Here is a 16,809-nt window from a genome sequence, read left to right as displayed (position 1 = left end):
GATATTTGTAAAGTAATCTTAAAATCACTATAGTTCATTCTTTATGAGGTCGGACTCCTTTCAGAAAAGTGTACGTAACCAGAATTACCTGTAAGTGTTCAAAAGTTGGATAAAACTACAGCAAGGCTTTAGTAAGACGTTTCTCTCATCCTAAACATTTTATTATTAGAGTGTAATGGCTGTTGAAGTCATGTCATTATAGTTACATAGCTTACACTGCCCTTAGACTTACATTCTAAATGACTTGCTAACAAACAGGTTTTTTTTTTTTTTTGTTCTTCTTTTCTCAGTACAGGGACATGTCAAAATTATTGTCTGTGATGGTCACAGGGGATAGAGAAAATGCCAGAGTATTCCTTTAATCTATGGGAGCAAAAACGCTTGGTCCGGTTGTGGTTACTTGGTCTATGTTGAATAAATCTCTCTGTTTAGCATCGTTGATAGACAGGATGTAATGTTCGTATGAAGTTTTGTCTAAAAGCTTAGTTGTTTCCCTGTTTTCCTGTACTGTTCTAATGTTCCCTAAAATTATAATTATAATTATAATATTTTGATAAATTATGTCAATATACTTTTATGATGCATCTGAAATACTTTTAGAACACTGACTTCATTGTTATATAGTTACGCATTGTCACCATCTCAATAGATAGTGAGTGTGATAATTTTCCTTGAATAATTTTTGTAAATATTAGACTCCCGAGTGGCGCAACAGAAAAGTGCTCCCCAATCAATGGGAAATTGCACGTTTGATGCCACGGCCATTCATGAACCATGGCAGCAAAAATGACCATGTTCTGTGTGTGGGTGGGATTGCGTACTCTCTCCCCTGTCAATTACAGTGACACTAGCCAATCATGGGTGTCTGTGAGCTAATGTATGCAGAAGAGGGTAGACAGCTTTTACACTGCCCTGGCAAGCAGATTAAAAAAGGCTGTGTAATTTGAATACCCTGACATATATAAATACAGTACATACACAATATATGAATATGTTTTAGATATATGTAGATATATTGTGTAGATATATTGTAGATGTAGATATATTTTTTATCGCAAAATGGTTTTACGAACATATAACTGCTTAGCTCTTAATCTCTCTCTCTCTCTCTCTCTCTCTTACCCATTGATGCGCATAGGATTATTGCCTCCATACTCCATTTGGCTATAAATAAAAGTACTTTATTCTCTCTATCTCTTAAACAAATTGTTTTATGGTAAGTGATTTACTGTACAGATCCACACCCCCACACCTCCAATTCAGTGTCTCTTCATGACCTGGCTATCTGAGCAGGGGTCAGGCCAGAGTGCATGAAGGTTAGACTCTTAAGACCAGAGAAATCCTAGTGAGACGTATTAGCTTTTAGATATCATTAACCATTTATGAGATGATAGATATGTGCTGAGTCTCCTTTTGCTGAATTCACATTGTGTCCTAATAGATGTTAATCTACGGGTCTCTCCGTTGTAGCTCTTTGTCAAATGAGAGATCAGACCTGTGGCTGTTTCAGAGGAAACAATTAACTCGCCTGCTTTCTGTACACTCTATCTGACAATTTGAGCACTGAGGAACACACACCAAGTGTTTAATTTCATCTGTATGTTATGGAACAAATGGAATGCTGTACTCAGTTTTGACTTGAATTTTATTGTTTATAATGAGCATGTTCTCAAAGGAACAAAAGCTATGACGGGTGTGCGCTGTGACAGTCTCACAGACTCCCTAATGACTACACTTGATAAAGTGGCCTATCTACATGTTTTTGCACATCAGTGATTACAAACATCAAGTGTCTCTCTGTGATCTGACAGTGCAGATTTACAAGCACATACTCAATGGTACTGGCTCCGGAGACTTTGTGCTCGGGACAAGTTGTGGTTTTCTGGCTATTACAGTGTAGCATGCCCAGATTTTTATAAAGGGAGTGCAAATAAGGACAGTGCAAAGAACACACTAAATCTGTGCTATGTATTTCTAGTAAAAAGAAAATTTGTATATTTATACTTCTACTATATAAATATCTAAATCTGGCTGTGTATTTCAAGTAAAATGATAATTAACTGGAAGAAAAACATCGCAAAGTTCATAAATATAATTAATAAAAACTTTAGTCTTTTTAGGACCCTAGAGGCATAGAATGGTTTTAAAGAGGCTATGAGTACAGGATTAGCACAGTCACCTCCTTCAGATATCTTCATGCTACTGCTTTTACATCCACAAATATCAAGCAATGGAAATTGAAATCAAACAACCTACCCCGGTGCACTGATGCAAGCAACTCTATGATATTTGCAGGCTGAGGATGGTTTCAGAACAGAGCTTTGGTGTTTATGCATGAACTCAACCCTCGAAAGATGTTTTTTGAAAGGAGCTTTTTTTGTTTTGTTTTCATTTGCAGCCAGTTTTTCAGAGTGACACTATGTATAAGACAGAGTTGCGTTTCCAGTCCATCTGATCTGTTCCAAAAAAATGGCCACATAATTACATTAGTGTACTGGCTTTTAAGTTGCTCTATAGTACATGTTGATTTTGGTTGAATTTGGTTAAAAAAGTTACAGTGCTTCGACAGTTATCTAAATCAACATATGCTAGATATGGTGGTCATGCAGCGAGTAGTATTGCTGCTTTGCAGCTCTAGGGTTCAGGTTCGATCCTGAACTTGGGTCTGATTTTTTGTGTGTGTGTGTGGGCTTCCTTCCACCCCCCCCCCCCCCCCCCAAGAAAACATACTGGTAGGTGGACTGGCTAGTAGTTGTGAATGTGTGTGTTTGCATGGATTTGTATACCATCCAGCGTTTATTTACATCTTGCTCCCAGAGTTCCTGGGGTAGGCTCCAGATCTGCAACCTTGGCCTGACCTTGGTAGATATGTCTTATGTTCAAAGATATGTCGCAGGGAGCCTGGAGCCTATCTCAGGGGACTTGGGGCACAAGGCAGGGGACATATTGGACGGGCTGCCAACACATTGCAGGGCCCATTCACACACCCATTCACACACTACGGACAATTTTTTTTGGATGCCAGTCAGCCTATAACACATGTCTTTAGACTGGAGGAGGAAACCAGAGTCCCCCAAGGCACAGGGAGATCATGCAAGGGCCGTGCACACGGAGTAGAGGCACGAATTGAGCTCCCAAACCTGGAGGTGCGAGGTGCTAACCACTAACCCACCGGTTACATGGGTTACACCCCCCAACCACACATGCTAGTGTATTAATTAAAAAAATAATAATTATAAATCTCTGGAGCTGGAGCTCAGGATCCTGTATAAACTGTTTGCTCTGATTTGTGGAGCTACTCTTTTTTACCAATAGAGGGCAGTCCATCCTCATTTTAGGTATTCTGGTGCAGCTTTACAAATTAACTACATTCTGGTGCCTTTCACCGGTCTCTTATTCAAAAAATGCTCATACTGAGCATTCTTTTAACATACTGAATACTGTTTGTCTTTATTCTGTATACTGTAATGATTTATAACACACGCTATAGAGTGTGACCTAGAAGAAGATGGGATCTGTACTGGCTCCTCATGTTGTCTCAGCAAGAGTTTTCTTTCCACTGTCGCTTCTGGCTTGCTCATTAGGGAGCTCATTTTACATCTGGATTTCTGTAAAGATGCTGTAAAGCTATAGTTAAAAGTGCTATACTAATAACACTGAATTGGATTAACATACTTTTGTAGCTAGTTGTTTTTAAATAACTGTCCTCCACTGTTCTCCAAATAAGCATAAACCTGGCTTGATATATGTACACATAGGATTATACAAAATATATAAAACATATTTCCATGTACAATTACAGGATTTAACAGAAACCCTTATCTAATATCCTTACACTAGTACAAGTAGGCAAGGGTTTAAGAATACCATAAATCTAAAACCCTGTGATATATATATATATATATATATATATATATATATATATATATATATATATATATATATACTTATTTGTAGACTTATTGATTTAAGTGTTCAGTAAAGAGGTAAATGGTCTTTGTTTGAAGACAGCAAGTCAATCTGCTCTTCAAAGGGTTCAGTCCATTACCTGCAAGCACATACAGAGAAAAGCCTTGGTGCATGTCTCCCTTGTATCTTGATGATTGGTGGGTCGAGCTGATCTAGGCAGCTATAGGATACCAGTGGAAGGAATGCTGCAATAAGAACTTGGATAGATGAAAAACAAGTTTTGCAGTCTGGATCAGTTTCAGAGCTTTGATGGACAGGCAAGTCTTCCACAGGGGAAGACTTCCCAGAAACAAGCTGCCTAAGTGTGAACAGGAATATAAATGGATTGATTAAACACTGTTTGCTCTGTCATCTGAAAATCTTACTCCAATATTTATTGCATCCACCATTTTGATTCTAAGCATGCATATTTAATTGCACTATTACTTCACAACAGTTGAGAACCAGATCTGTGCCTAATATGATCTAGAGCTAGAATATATCTAATTTTAGCTTAACAGTTGAAATTCAGCATATAAAAATAGCAGCATTAGATGGCAGTGTGCTGTCAGAGGCAGGACTGGAGTGTCATTTCTCACACTCACACAGCTGACAGTGTTCACTCATTATTGATGTCTGTCTGAATCTAACCCTTTTCTATAAATTATATGACCATCCTTTCAGTTAAAACAGCAGTTTGACAGCACAGCACAACACCCGACTTCAGCCCTGTATCAAAGAAGGGAAAATAATTATTGAAATTAGATTGTTTAGTTAGAGCTAATGTGTTCAGCTACTGTGATGCTCCATGAAGTATATCAAGTACCTGTAATAGACACTGAAGTGAGTGTTGTTCAAATAGTTTCAATAGAAATAAGAACAAGTGAACGCATATATATATATATATATATATATATATATATATATATATATATATATATAATATATATATATATATATATATATATATATATATGAGAGAGAGAGAGAGAGAGTATGTGAAATCTTTCCAGGATATGTTGTATATATTTGTCACCAGTAACTACATTCATCATTCATTCATTCATTCTTCAGTAACTGTGTTATCATGGTGAGGGATCCTGGTTAGGTGGATCTGGACCAGAGCCTGGGGGAAGGGGGGAGGGGGAATGGGGACGACTAGAATGGGGCTGAATCGTCTTTCCAGGTTGTTCTTCCATCTGTCCATCTGTTAGAGCAATAATCTCAATAATAAGTTGGTGAATGTTTTGAATATAGGGTTTATATGGTATTAAGATTGCAAACATGAGGTGTATTGATTAGATTTGGTTTAAACAGGATCAGAGTAACAGCAAGGTCAAATGTCATCTGAAATGGTTTTTCTTATATAGTTGCCTTCATGTTTGAAGTATAATTTTAAGGGTATTTCTGGAATGCAAATTAATAACAAGAAGGACTTGAGTTATTAGTTGCAGCGGTATCCCTGTCGGTAAAGAGTCTGTTGACTTGATTTTTTTTTTCTCCCAACCTAATTTACATTTACATTTACATTTATTCATTTAGCCGACGCTTTTATCCAAAGCGACTTACAAATGAGAAAATACAAGCAAAGAGATATATCAAGCAGAGAACAATACAAGTAGCGCTACTATACAAGATCCGTTAATTGAGTTCCAGAAGAAGCAAAGTGCACAGAGTAGAGGTGTAAGTGCCAGAGTAGATTTATTTATTTATTTTTTTATGGGTTGGTTAGGTGTTCACGGAAGAGGTGGGTCTTTAGCTGTTTTTTGAAGATGGTGAGAGATTCTGCGGTCCGGATCGAGGTTGGAAGTTCATTCCACCACTGAGGAACAGTTAGTTTGAATGTTCTTGAAAGGGACCTTGAGCCGCGCTGAGTAGGTACTACTAAGCGTCAGTCGTTGATTGATTGCAGATTGCGTGAGGGAACGTAAGCCTTCAGGAGAGAGTTGAGGTAGGAGGGTGCTGTTCCAGACAAGGTCTTGTAGGTGAGCATCAAGGATTTGAATTTGAGGCATCAAGGCTTTGATGCGGGCGGCTACAGGAAGCCAGTGGAGGGAGATGAAGAGGGGTGTGACATGGGTTCTCTTGGGCTGGTTGAAGACGAGTTGTGCTGCTGCATTCTGAATCATCTGAAGGGGTTTGATGGAGCTGGCTGGGAGGCCTGAAAGTAGTGAGTTGCAGTAGTCCAGTTTTGAGATAACAAGAGCCTGGACTAGTATCTGTGTAGCCTGTTCGGTGAGGTAGGATCTGATTTTCTTGATGTTGTACAGGATGAACCTACAGGACCATGCAGTTGTTGAGATGTGGTCTGTAAAGGTCAAGCTGTCATCGAGAATCACCCCAAGGTTCCTGGCCGTTCTGGTTGGCTTGAGTGTGGTTGAGCCGAGCCGTACAGTGAGGTTGTGGTTGATTGAGGGACAGGCTGGGATGACGAGAAGCTCAGATTTTGCCAGGTTGAGCTTAAGGTGGTGTTCCCTCATCCAGACGAGATGTCAGACAGGCAAGCAGAGATACGTGCAGAGACGGATGGATCATCAGGCTGGAAGGACAAATAGAGCTGGGTGTCATCAGCATAGCAATGATATGAGAAGCCATGAGACTCAGTCACCTGCCCTAGAGATGTAGTGTAGATAGAAAAGAGCAGTGGACCCAGAACTGACCCTGAACTGACCCCTGTGGAACACCAGTTGTGAGTTGCTGAGTTTCAGAAATATCTCCCCTCCACGATACCTTGAAGGATCAGTCTGAGAGATAGGATTCCACTCAGCCCAGAACCATTCCGGCGATGCCCAGGCTGGAGCATGTATCTAATTTCTATCCATCACATCTGTAGTATAAGTGCAATTACCATTATTTTAAAAGCTCACTTATAATAGAAGTCTAATGGCAGTTATTGAAATCGATCATTAAACATTATTTAAATAATAAATTTTTTCAGAGGTAAGACTATACATTTAGAGGACACAGTTTGTGATTAATTTGTTTTGTATCACCAACACAAAGATATAGCCTACATTAAGACATCAGAATGTTTACTTTACCTTTTAGTCTATTAATGTAGTGTTGGAAATTTGGATAAAAGTACATAAGAATAGTTTTAGTAAGACTTTGTATTATGTCTCATCTTAATACCTTCACTGATAAAGCATAAGGTTTATTGACAAAATTTAATAACTGCCCTAAGACGTTTATTATAAAGGAATTTTGAATAAACAGTTTTTTCCCTTCCTTTGCACAGGGAAATGTGTCAAAAATAATTGTCTATATGATACAGATGCTGGAAGGGAGAAAACTGTCAGTCAGAATAACAGCTTGCATTACAATCTTAACATCAAATAGTAACATAGTAAACTCAACAAAAAAAGAAATGTCCTCTCTCATTCGTGCTTTTATTTCCAACAATCTTAACATGTGTAAATATTTGTATTAACATAAAGACATTCAACAACTGAGACATAAAATGAACACTGAGTTTCACAGACATTTGACGAACAGAAATAGAATAATGAGTCCCTGAAAAAAAAAGGGGGGTCAATCTTAAAAGTAACAGTCAGTATCTGGTGGCCAGCAGTTGCTTTAAGTACTACAGTGCATCTCATCCTCATGGACTGCACCAGATTGGTCAGCTCTTGCTGTGAGATGTTCCCCCACTCTTCCACCAAGGTATTTACAAGTTCTTGATCATGTCTCGGGGGACACACGGTTACATGTAATTTTAGACTGCAAGGACGATCAGCTGTCCTTCCTGTCTCCCTGTAGCACTGTCTTAGTCATCTTACATTACAGACATTGCAGTTTATTGCTCTGTCTACATCTGCAGTAATCATGCCTCCCTGCAGCAGGTCTATGGAATGTTCATGCAGGTGAGCAGGAACTATAGGCAACGAGGGAATTTCCCCAGTGTGGGATCAATAAAGTTTATCTTATCTTATCGTATCTTATCTTTTTTCTGGTCTTTTTCAGAATCAACTGTAAAAAAAAAAAAAAAAAAAAACTGTTCGTGTCTTAAGGACTGTTCCACAGGTGCATGTGTAATAATTTGTTTATGGTTCATTGAACAAGCATGGACAATCATCACTTAAACCCTTTCCAATAAAGATCTGTAAAGCTTATTTGGATTTTACAGAATTATCTTTTAAATACAATCTCCTGAAAAACGGATGTTTCTTTTTTTGCTGAGTTTATATAATAAAACAAATTAGAAAGCAGTTAACAAACCACTTGCTTTTGTGTTGAACTTTCTTAATGATTATCATTAGTTTACAATGCAGATGAGTTTTATACTTGCAGATGAATTAATATACTTTTTGACTTTTTGATTTTTTTTTAATTTATTTACAGAACTGCCTATTGCAGAGAAGAAAAAGAAGGAAACCATTGTTTATATCTACAAATGCCTTTAAAAGAGAACAAGGCTTAGGTAATATCTAAATTCTAACAATTATGAATACTGCAAACTGATTTGGATTGGTAATTAATCCTCTCTTCTTTTCACACTTACACTATCTCTCTCATTCCCTGCAGGTAGAACTGTACTGAACAGACTGATCTCTCCTCAGTCTTCTGGAAGTGTGACAGCACCTGGTCACATGACCTGGAAGGGAAAAGTTAGGAGACCTTTTGGATCCCTTTCTGGTTAGATTGTAATTATATTTATTTATCTGTTTGACTCATGGGACTGTGTTCATGAATGTGTGTGTGTGTGTGTGTGTGTTTAAGAGTGTGTTTAAGAGTGTGTTTAGGTGTGTTATAGTGCTTTATGCCAAATATACAGTAATATAATGTTAATAGAAAATATAGAGTTAGTACTGTTCAATAGACTTGAACACAGTGATGAAGGGCTAAAATCCAATATCTCTCAATAACTTGACAATGAAACTATTAGGGTTAAGCAATGCATAATATAATGAGGTCCAATCAATAATAAGAATGATGTGGGACAAACTGTTAAAAGTTACATTTCCATTCACACCAAAAACGCTATTACTATAAGAATTTATAATTTTCTGTGCTTTTGTGTAATTTGTAATATGGACAATGTGTCCATGTGGGGGGGGTTGAAGTAGGCTGACAAAGATCAGCCCTAATGAAGCTCCAAATGAAGCCCTATATGGTTTGTTTCACTCTGTATAATCACTTGACACTGTCACTGATGGGCTGCATGAAAAATCAGCTCCGGTATTTTTCCTATGACCGTTGTTGTGCTTGGTTTTACACACACAAACACACACACACACACACACAAATCCACCTTATGACATTTGTTAACAGCAAATAATCTGAAGTGGATTACAAAATGAAAAACCTTTTATTGGTGTCCTTTAATTTTTGAAAGAATGAAGGGTTAGCCCTGGCAGGACATTTACCATCCCATTCACTGAAGACATTTAGGTTTGAGATCAAAAGATAAATATGTGACAATAGATCAGAATTTCAGCTTTCATTCCCTGATATTATATTATGTATGGCTTTTTCTTCACAGTTCTCACAAGCTTTCTGTCACCAACTGCTGTTGTTTTCCTTGGACGACCTGTTCGATGTCTGGCTGTTAGTTCATCAGTGGTTTCTTTCTTTTTTAGGACATTGTTGTTGTATTGCCTGTCCCCAATGCTTTTGCAATGACTATGATAGATTTTCCCTTTTTTCTCAGCTTCATAATGGCTTGCATTTCTCCCATAGACAGCTGCAAATGCACGGGTCTTCACGGGTGAAAACTATGGCTCAAACTGAGAGTAGACATTCAAAGCTATTAATTATTTAAACAACAAAAGATGCCATGTTCTAAGCTGTTTAAAATATCTAGGTGTAAAAATCAGGAAATAAAAGCTAAAGTTCTTATCCCATTTCATTCATCTTTTGATCTTAAACCCAAATGTCTTCAGTGTATAGCAAAAACAAAATAATTGGCCTTGCCGCTCCAATACTTTCAGAGTTGACTGTAGACCATCCACCCCTGCTTAGTCACATATAAAGAAATTCTATAAAGGAAATATGGCTTCAAAAATAATGAAATGAAAAGTAACTGAATGAAAAGTATCATACCAAACAACCAGTAAAAATAAGCCAATTCATAATAGGACTTAAAACTGCATGAATTCTCTAGGGTACATGGTCATGCAACTTTGTAAATAAATTGGCCGGTAGGCTTTCAGGCTTCTTGATGAACGGGTTAGTTTGTGTATCTCTGCAGGTAAAATCCCCAACAGCCTTAATGATGTTTTATTAGCCCTATGGTGCATTGCTTATTAAATAAATGTTTTTTTTCAGTGATGATGTGGTACTGTGCAAAAGTTTTAACCCTAACCCTTGGCACCCTATGTTTTTTAGTACAAACTTTGTTATAGATTTTTCTAAGGCTTCTACATTATCAAGTCAATACAAGAAAAAAAAATAGATTCTTAGTTTTCTAGCACAAAATTAAGTGTTACAGAAAAAATGTTTGTATGGCATTAAAGAAAGCAGCATATTACGTAAGAGACACTTTACAGACAAAATACACCATTAAGGCTGCTGGGTTTTGCTGCAAAAATAAGAAGCGACGGTCAAAGTCTCCAGAAGAACTGTGTCTGGTTCTGCAAGATGCTCAATGAAACTTACAGCTCATTTCCTTATAAAACTGCACTAATTGTACTAGAGAGTACTATTTTTTTTTTTGTCACACCAAATACTGACTTTGTTTCATTTACTACTGTCTACTGCTCTTTACAGTATTTTTTATTTTATTTTTTTTTAATGTAGAAACATTTCATTTCATTATTTTGAAAGCATCTTTGCTCTACAGCATTTATTTGTATGTGCCTAAAACTTTTGCACAGTTGGGTCATGAAGCCCCTTTGGCTGTGGTGAGGCTATGGCATGGCTAGTGTGCTTCGTATGATGGCCAAGTATGACTGGAAATCTAGGACTAACCTATGAATCTCTGCTAGTGAGTTGGTGTGATTTCTTTTTGCAGAATGGGCTGGTTATCAACCTGGAAAGAAATCTAAAGGCTGATGTGCTGATCCACACTGCGACACAGCTGTGCTCTCTGTAGGCCCGATCGGACCATTTATGACTTGACAGCCCCGACCCTGCACTTACTCTGGTGAGTTTTTTTTTTTTTTTGCCTTCCTCTTCCTGTTTCAGTTCTTCCTGCTGCTCTTTTTTTGTTCCAGAGCCCTGCGTGATGCTCTGCTAATCTGTCATCATGCCTGAGATCCACCATCTGCTGGGATCTGTAATGTTTTCATGCTGGAGTTCCTCACTCCTCATTCTGTGGGCCATAGCACTATACAAATTATGTTTATTTTGTAGAAAGATCAGTTATTGATCAGGAACTGTACATGGCTTCACACTCCCCCACTCCTGACATGTATAATGTAATATTAGCTTTCATTTGCTCCTTAAAGGAAGAATTGAATAAGGGCAGTTTTTTGTTTTTTAACAATAAGCTACACTGTACAATATTGTGTGTGGCCAAGTGTCTTTGTAAAGTTTTCTTAATTGCCTAATCATCCACGTTCTCCAGTCAAGACTTTTAACTTAAAATCTAGTGTATGACATGAAGTTTTTGTTCATAAGCAATGAAAGCAGTTAGCATTACTCAAATGAGCTAGCGCATAAATGGTTTTTATGCTTGGAGTAGTGGTCTTATAAAAATACTGTAATATGGGTCAAAGAAACTGAGAAAGTCTGCTGTGCTACCAATGAAAGATTTGTTGTCATCTTAGCTGCATACTGGCAGGTTGTCCCCTTACCCTACTGAAAAGGTAACATGTTGTGATAATAGTCATTCTAAACATTTGTCTAACATCTAGTGAATAACGTTGTCTTACTAGAGGTGTGAATAAACGTGACTCAAATTACAGGAAATGTAGTATCTATATCATTAGGGTGCATGGCACTGGTGTAGCCATGAATGAATTTCAGGAGAGGTGAGAAATTGTATGAATCACCACATGATTTGTACAGTTACACTGATAAGTATGATGTGCTCATGCATTTTGAGTGGATGCCAGACAGGAACAGTGGTGGTATTCAAGATTTGTTGTTTAATTATTTAAGGCATGATCTACCACCAACCAAACCTGCTGTATTAATAGCAATAATGTGCCTCGGAAAAATAAATAAATAAATAAATAATAAATAAATAAATAAAACAATCTATTACATTTCTAATGAAAAAGATTAAAATATATATGCTAGTACTAGGGAAATGACATCTTCATTGGCTGTTACCTTGATATACCTATGCTGTGTTGTTAGCTGAACTGGGAAAATATATGATTGGTTAATGCTGTTTCTCACCATATGAGCTGGTAGCCAATAAAATGTTATAAAATACATTTAGGTGAACATTGGTTTGAGATCTGGAATGGATAAATATGGAGGAATCATAATTATGATGTTTTTGACCTTTTATGATCATCATTATAGAGAAATTACTTTGCAAAATGTTACTTGGCAGGCATGTATATAAAAATCAGCTGTGGTGTGTTTGTGTTAACCACCCACAAATAAGCATTTGAAACTAGCATAAAATATTTCAGGGAGGGTTAAAACCTAAAATTCCCCCAGCCTCCCACTCGCCCAAAATTTTCTTTCACTCCTTGTTCTTCATGCTGATGGTGAAGCACATTACTTCCCCATCAGCATGCGGCATCTGTCAGACACCTCTGAGGGAACTCTCAAGGGAGCTGTTGTCCTTTGTCATCATGAGTGCCTTCGCCACAATGGCAGCTCTCACTGAAGGGTAATCCACACATGAACTGCAGAATAGGCGTTAAAAATAGCTTGCACAGAGCCATTGGCATTTTCTCCACATGTTGGTTCATGAAAAGTTGAGGAGGCCATACAGATCACCTCTGGTCTACTTTCACACTCAAACAGAAAGTGAATTCATGTAATACAGAGGTTGGTAAAAATTCAAAGCGCTTGAGAGATGAGAATGGAGTCCGAGAAGCTCTGAGAAGTCACATTTTCCAAATTGCTTTTGAGCTGTTAACTGCAGTTTATGGCATTATAAGATCAAAGGACGTGTCAATACACTGAGAAAGCTTTCTGCGTTGAAAATTCTGCTAGTTCGTTGACTTTCTAGGTGGACCATTCAAATTATTTAAAATGACCTATGTGTCGTTTATACCTTCATTGTTGCCAGATTTTTCTTGAGCAGAGTTTTTGGGACATAGGTTTTTCAGTTTCATTATTAGGCCACCTTCATTCAAACAAGCACTCACTACAAGTCCAAAGAAATCAGACAGAAAATGCTGACTGATGAGACATTTTATGTATGAAATATGCTGTCTGCTGCAGTACCATGTAGCATTAAAGCAGCAGATAATGAAAAAATAAAGTATAGACTAATACTATGATATGCAAGAGAGGAGGCAAATAATCTAATACTGCCCTAATATACTGTATTATAGTATATTGAGGTTCATTGTTAGGGATAATCCAAGCTAATTTGTATCCAGCCACATTACTTATAAAACAGCATGATACACTAAAATTGCTCACACTGTTCGGTTTGTTATCAGCAGTAATCTTGAAGCTTAGAGAGCAGTGAAGAACGCTGTAGGGAGTTGGAGAAGTGTGAAAGATTCATACATTTATTTATTTTATAATGTCCTAGATAAGTATATTTATACCCAGGTTGTGTTATACATATTTCATGGCAAAAAGTAACCTTCTGTCTCTTTAACTGGAGGTGGCTGTTTAATTGTTCAGATGATAACTTCACTTGCTACCTAAAATCATTAATGCTTTCCTTAAAGATTTCGCACACACACACACATATATATATATATATATATATATATATATATATATATATGTATATATGTTTTTAAGGATATCAGGAAACTCTTTGCTGAGAGTGATGAGTGACTCATCAGTCGATTTCGATTGCCAGTGGAGTTTTAGTTGTTTTCTCCTTTCTAAAATAAATAAAACATTATTTAAAAAGACTTTAGTACAGATGTAAATGCTCAATTCTCATTGTCTGGTTCATTTTTACTGCAAATCTCAGCATGTGAAAAATCAAAGCTGCATGGAAAGACGTATGGGTGAGAGACTTGGATCATGAGAAGAGCTGTTGGAATAGCTAGTAGTTAGCACACAGCGTTTCTCTCTGTCTCAGTGTTCTGTGATTATGCCGACTGATTTCTGCTGCTCAAGTGCTTTGACTTGAATAATGCACTTGTCAGATGTGCTCATGATGAAGGCAAAGCTGCCTGTGTCAGAGAGATGATGGAATACTGAACACAACATTATTCTTCTTAATGCTCTATGTGTCAAAGTTAGTGCATCAAAATGGAAGTGGTGGGAGATTCATGAGTGATGTAAGGCAAAAAGTCAAGCCAGCCTGGATATGTCTTAAAATAAGTTTTTGTTTGTGTGTTTGTTTGTTCGTTTTTAATATATTAGTACATACATGTAAGTTACACACAAGAACATTCTATTTTTCATTTTACTACATTTAATTACTCCAGGAGCCTCTGTGACATCCAATTAGCTAATCTTCTAGTAGTATAAATCGGAAAATCCACATATATACACAAGGTCACCCATTGTTGACTGCCTGCTGATGTCTATAAACAGCCACTATTGGGCCAGTCTGGCCTGATTTAAATTCTCCCATAAAAAGACACTGTCATTGGTCTAATTATTGTTTGTCCTGCTCTATCTTGCATATGACCATAATAGACCATAAATCATCTTTCCCATTTTATTAAAAAACTTGGTCAATATCTAGACATCCCATTAAAACTGGAAAAGACACATTTTCCATGTAAACATATTTGTACTCACTGGGTACATTTTCTAGAACAATGTAGAAATTTCTACATCGTAGTATGTATAGCATGTATTATTTTATGTGTTATTATATAATGTCTTATTATGTAATATTATGTGTTATTATATAAGTTGTTTTATTAACACAGTTACTCAAGTGAGGCTTAAATACTGGATTAGCCTATGAAATGAATGAGGTAGTTCAAATTGATAACGCAATTACAGATGAAAGTCCCCCCCACACACATTTTCTCTGCAACCTGGTGGCCTGCCAATTCCCACCAACCAGCCAGCTCCCTATCATATGCCTGCTACCAGCCAGGAAGGGTGACGGCTAACACACACTTCCTCTGAGACACATGAAGCCAGCCAACCTGCTGAAGCACTGAACACAATCTTCTGCATATGGTGCTGTGAAAAAGTATTTTAAATTAAAATAAAATCTAAGATAAAACAAAGACAACCTGATTAAACCAACAAGAGCAACAACAAAAAAATTCAAACAGTTTTTTAAATGATAATGTTATTTATTGAAGCAAAAGAGTTATAAAATACCAACTGGGCCTGTGTGAAAATGTATTTCCCCCATAGTTAGTAATTTCCCAAATCTATGAAACTGCATTCATGATTTGGTTCAGCTGGACTAGATGCAACCAGGCCTGATTACTGCAAACCCTGTTCAATTAAATCAACACTTAAATAGAACTTTGATGTTGAACAGCATGGCGTTGGTTAAAAGATCTTACCCAATAACACACTATGCCAAAGTTGAAAGAAATTCCCAAAATGATGAAGAAGAATATGATTGAAATACATCAGTCTTGGAGGGGTTACAAAGCTATTTCAGAGGCTCTGGGACTCAAAAGAACCACAGTGAGAGCCATTATCTCCAAATGGAAAAACTCGGTACAGTAGTAAACCTTCTCAAAAATGGCAGACGTTCCCAAATTCCTCCAAGAGCACAGCAACTACTCATCTAGCAAGTCACAAAAGATCCAAGGACAACATAAAAGGAACTACAGGCCTCTCTTGCATCAATAAAGGTCACTATTAATGACTCCACTATCAGAAAGACACTGGGCAAAAATGGCATCCATGGAAGAGTGGCGAGGTGAAAACCACTGCTACCCCAGAAGAACATTAAGGCTCATCTGAATTTTTCCAAAACACTCCTTAATAATCCACAAACATTTTGGAAGAATGTTCTGTGGACTGAAGAGTTGAAAGTGGAACTGTTTGTAAGACAGGAGTCACGTTACATCTGCCGTAAACCAAACACAGAATTCCACAAAACGAACATCATACCTACGGTCAAGCATGGTGGTGGAAGTGTGATGGTGTGGGGATGCTTTGCTGCTTCAGGGCCTGGGCAACTTGCAGTAATTGAGGGAAACATGAATTATGCTCTCTACGAGAAAATCCTAAAGAACAATGTCCAGTCTTCAGTCCATAAACGACTATAAAACTGCACCTGTAAACCACATCAGCTTCTCTTTGTCTGAAGTGCAGATGCAATTTACAGGCAAACTCCAGTATGAAAAAGCTATGCAATATCTCGTTCCCTTCTCATGGAACAGGGTTACATGTGTAACCCAGAAGAACCCTTTCAAAGGGAACTCAACGTTGTGTGAGCTTCACGAGAACAAGTATACCCACTCCGTCATACTGAGGGTATGGCCTACCACAGAGACTCAATCAATAGGGGCGTGGCTGCCCAAAATGTCAGCCACTTAGACCCTAATTGTAGAAGGAGCCAACCTTGCTGAGAAATGCTCCTGTAAGAACTCCAGGACTGTACGAATTGCACAGTTTACTGGGTCTCACTGACTTTACTAGCATTTAACATGGTCTCTACAACCTCGGTTGAGAGACCAGAATCTATGAACTGGTGTGCCAGGGAGTGCCATCCAGCAGAGATATTATCTCAGAGAGCCATATACGAGCTGGCCAATAAGGCCAAACTGTAATACCAAATGAATGTGTGTGGTGTAGACCACCCTGCTGCAGCACACACATCCTGTAAGGGTACCCCTTAGATAAAGCCTTTGAGGAGGCAACCACCCTAGTGGTAGGGCTTCTGTACAATCC

General features: G+C 37.7%; 1 protein-coding gene across 9 annotated transcripts in view; it reads left to right on the top strand.

Moving 5' to 3' along the window:
- The window catches only part of pcbp3 (poly(rC) binding protein 3), an 80,860-nt gene that overhangs the window by 22,430 nt on the left and 41,621 nt on the right, over positions 1-16,809 (top strand). For 7 of the 9 annotated variants that reach the window (XM_053627429.1, XM_053627428.1, XM_053627424.1 and 4 more), the window contains exons 2-3: positions 8,290-8,368; positions 8,473-11,032. The gene's annotated coding sequence lies outside the window, so the exon portion shown is untranslated. The remainder of the gene's footprint in view (positions 1-8,289; positions 8,369-8,472; positions 11,033-16,809) is intronic. The other 2 variants (XM_053627420.1, XM_053627421.1) reach the window with 2 other exon arrangements.

This window comes from Ictalurus furcatus, chromosome 6 (assembly GCF_023375685.1).
Source record: "Ictalurus furcatus strain D&B chromosome 6, Billie_1.0, whole genome shotgun sequence".
NCBI classification, from domain to species: domain Eukaryota; kingdom Metazoa; phylum Chordata; class Actinopteri; order Siluriformes; family Ictaluridae; genus Ictalurus; species Ictalurus furcatus.
This window is presented reverse-complemented; position numbering and strand designations above follow the sequence as displayed.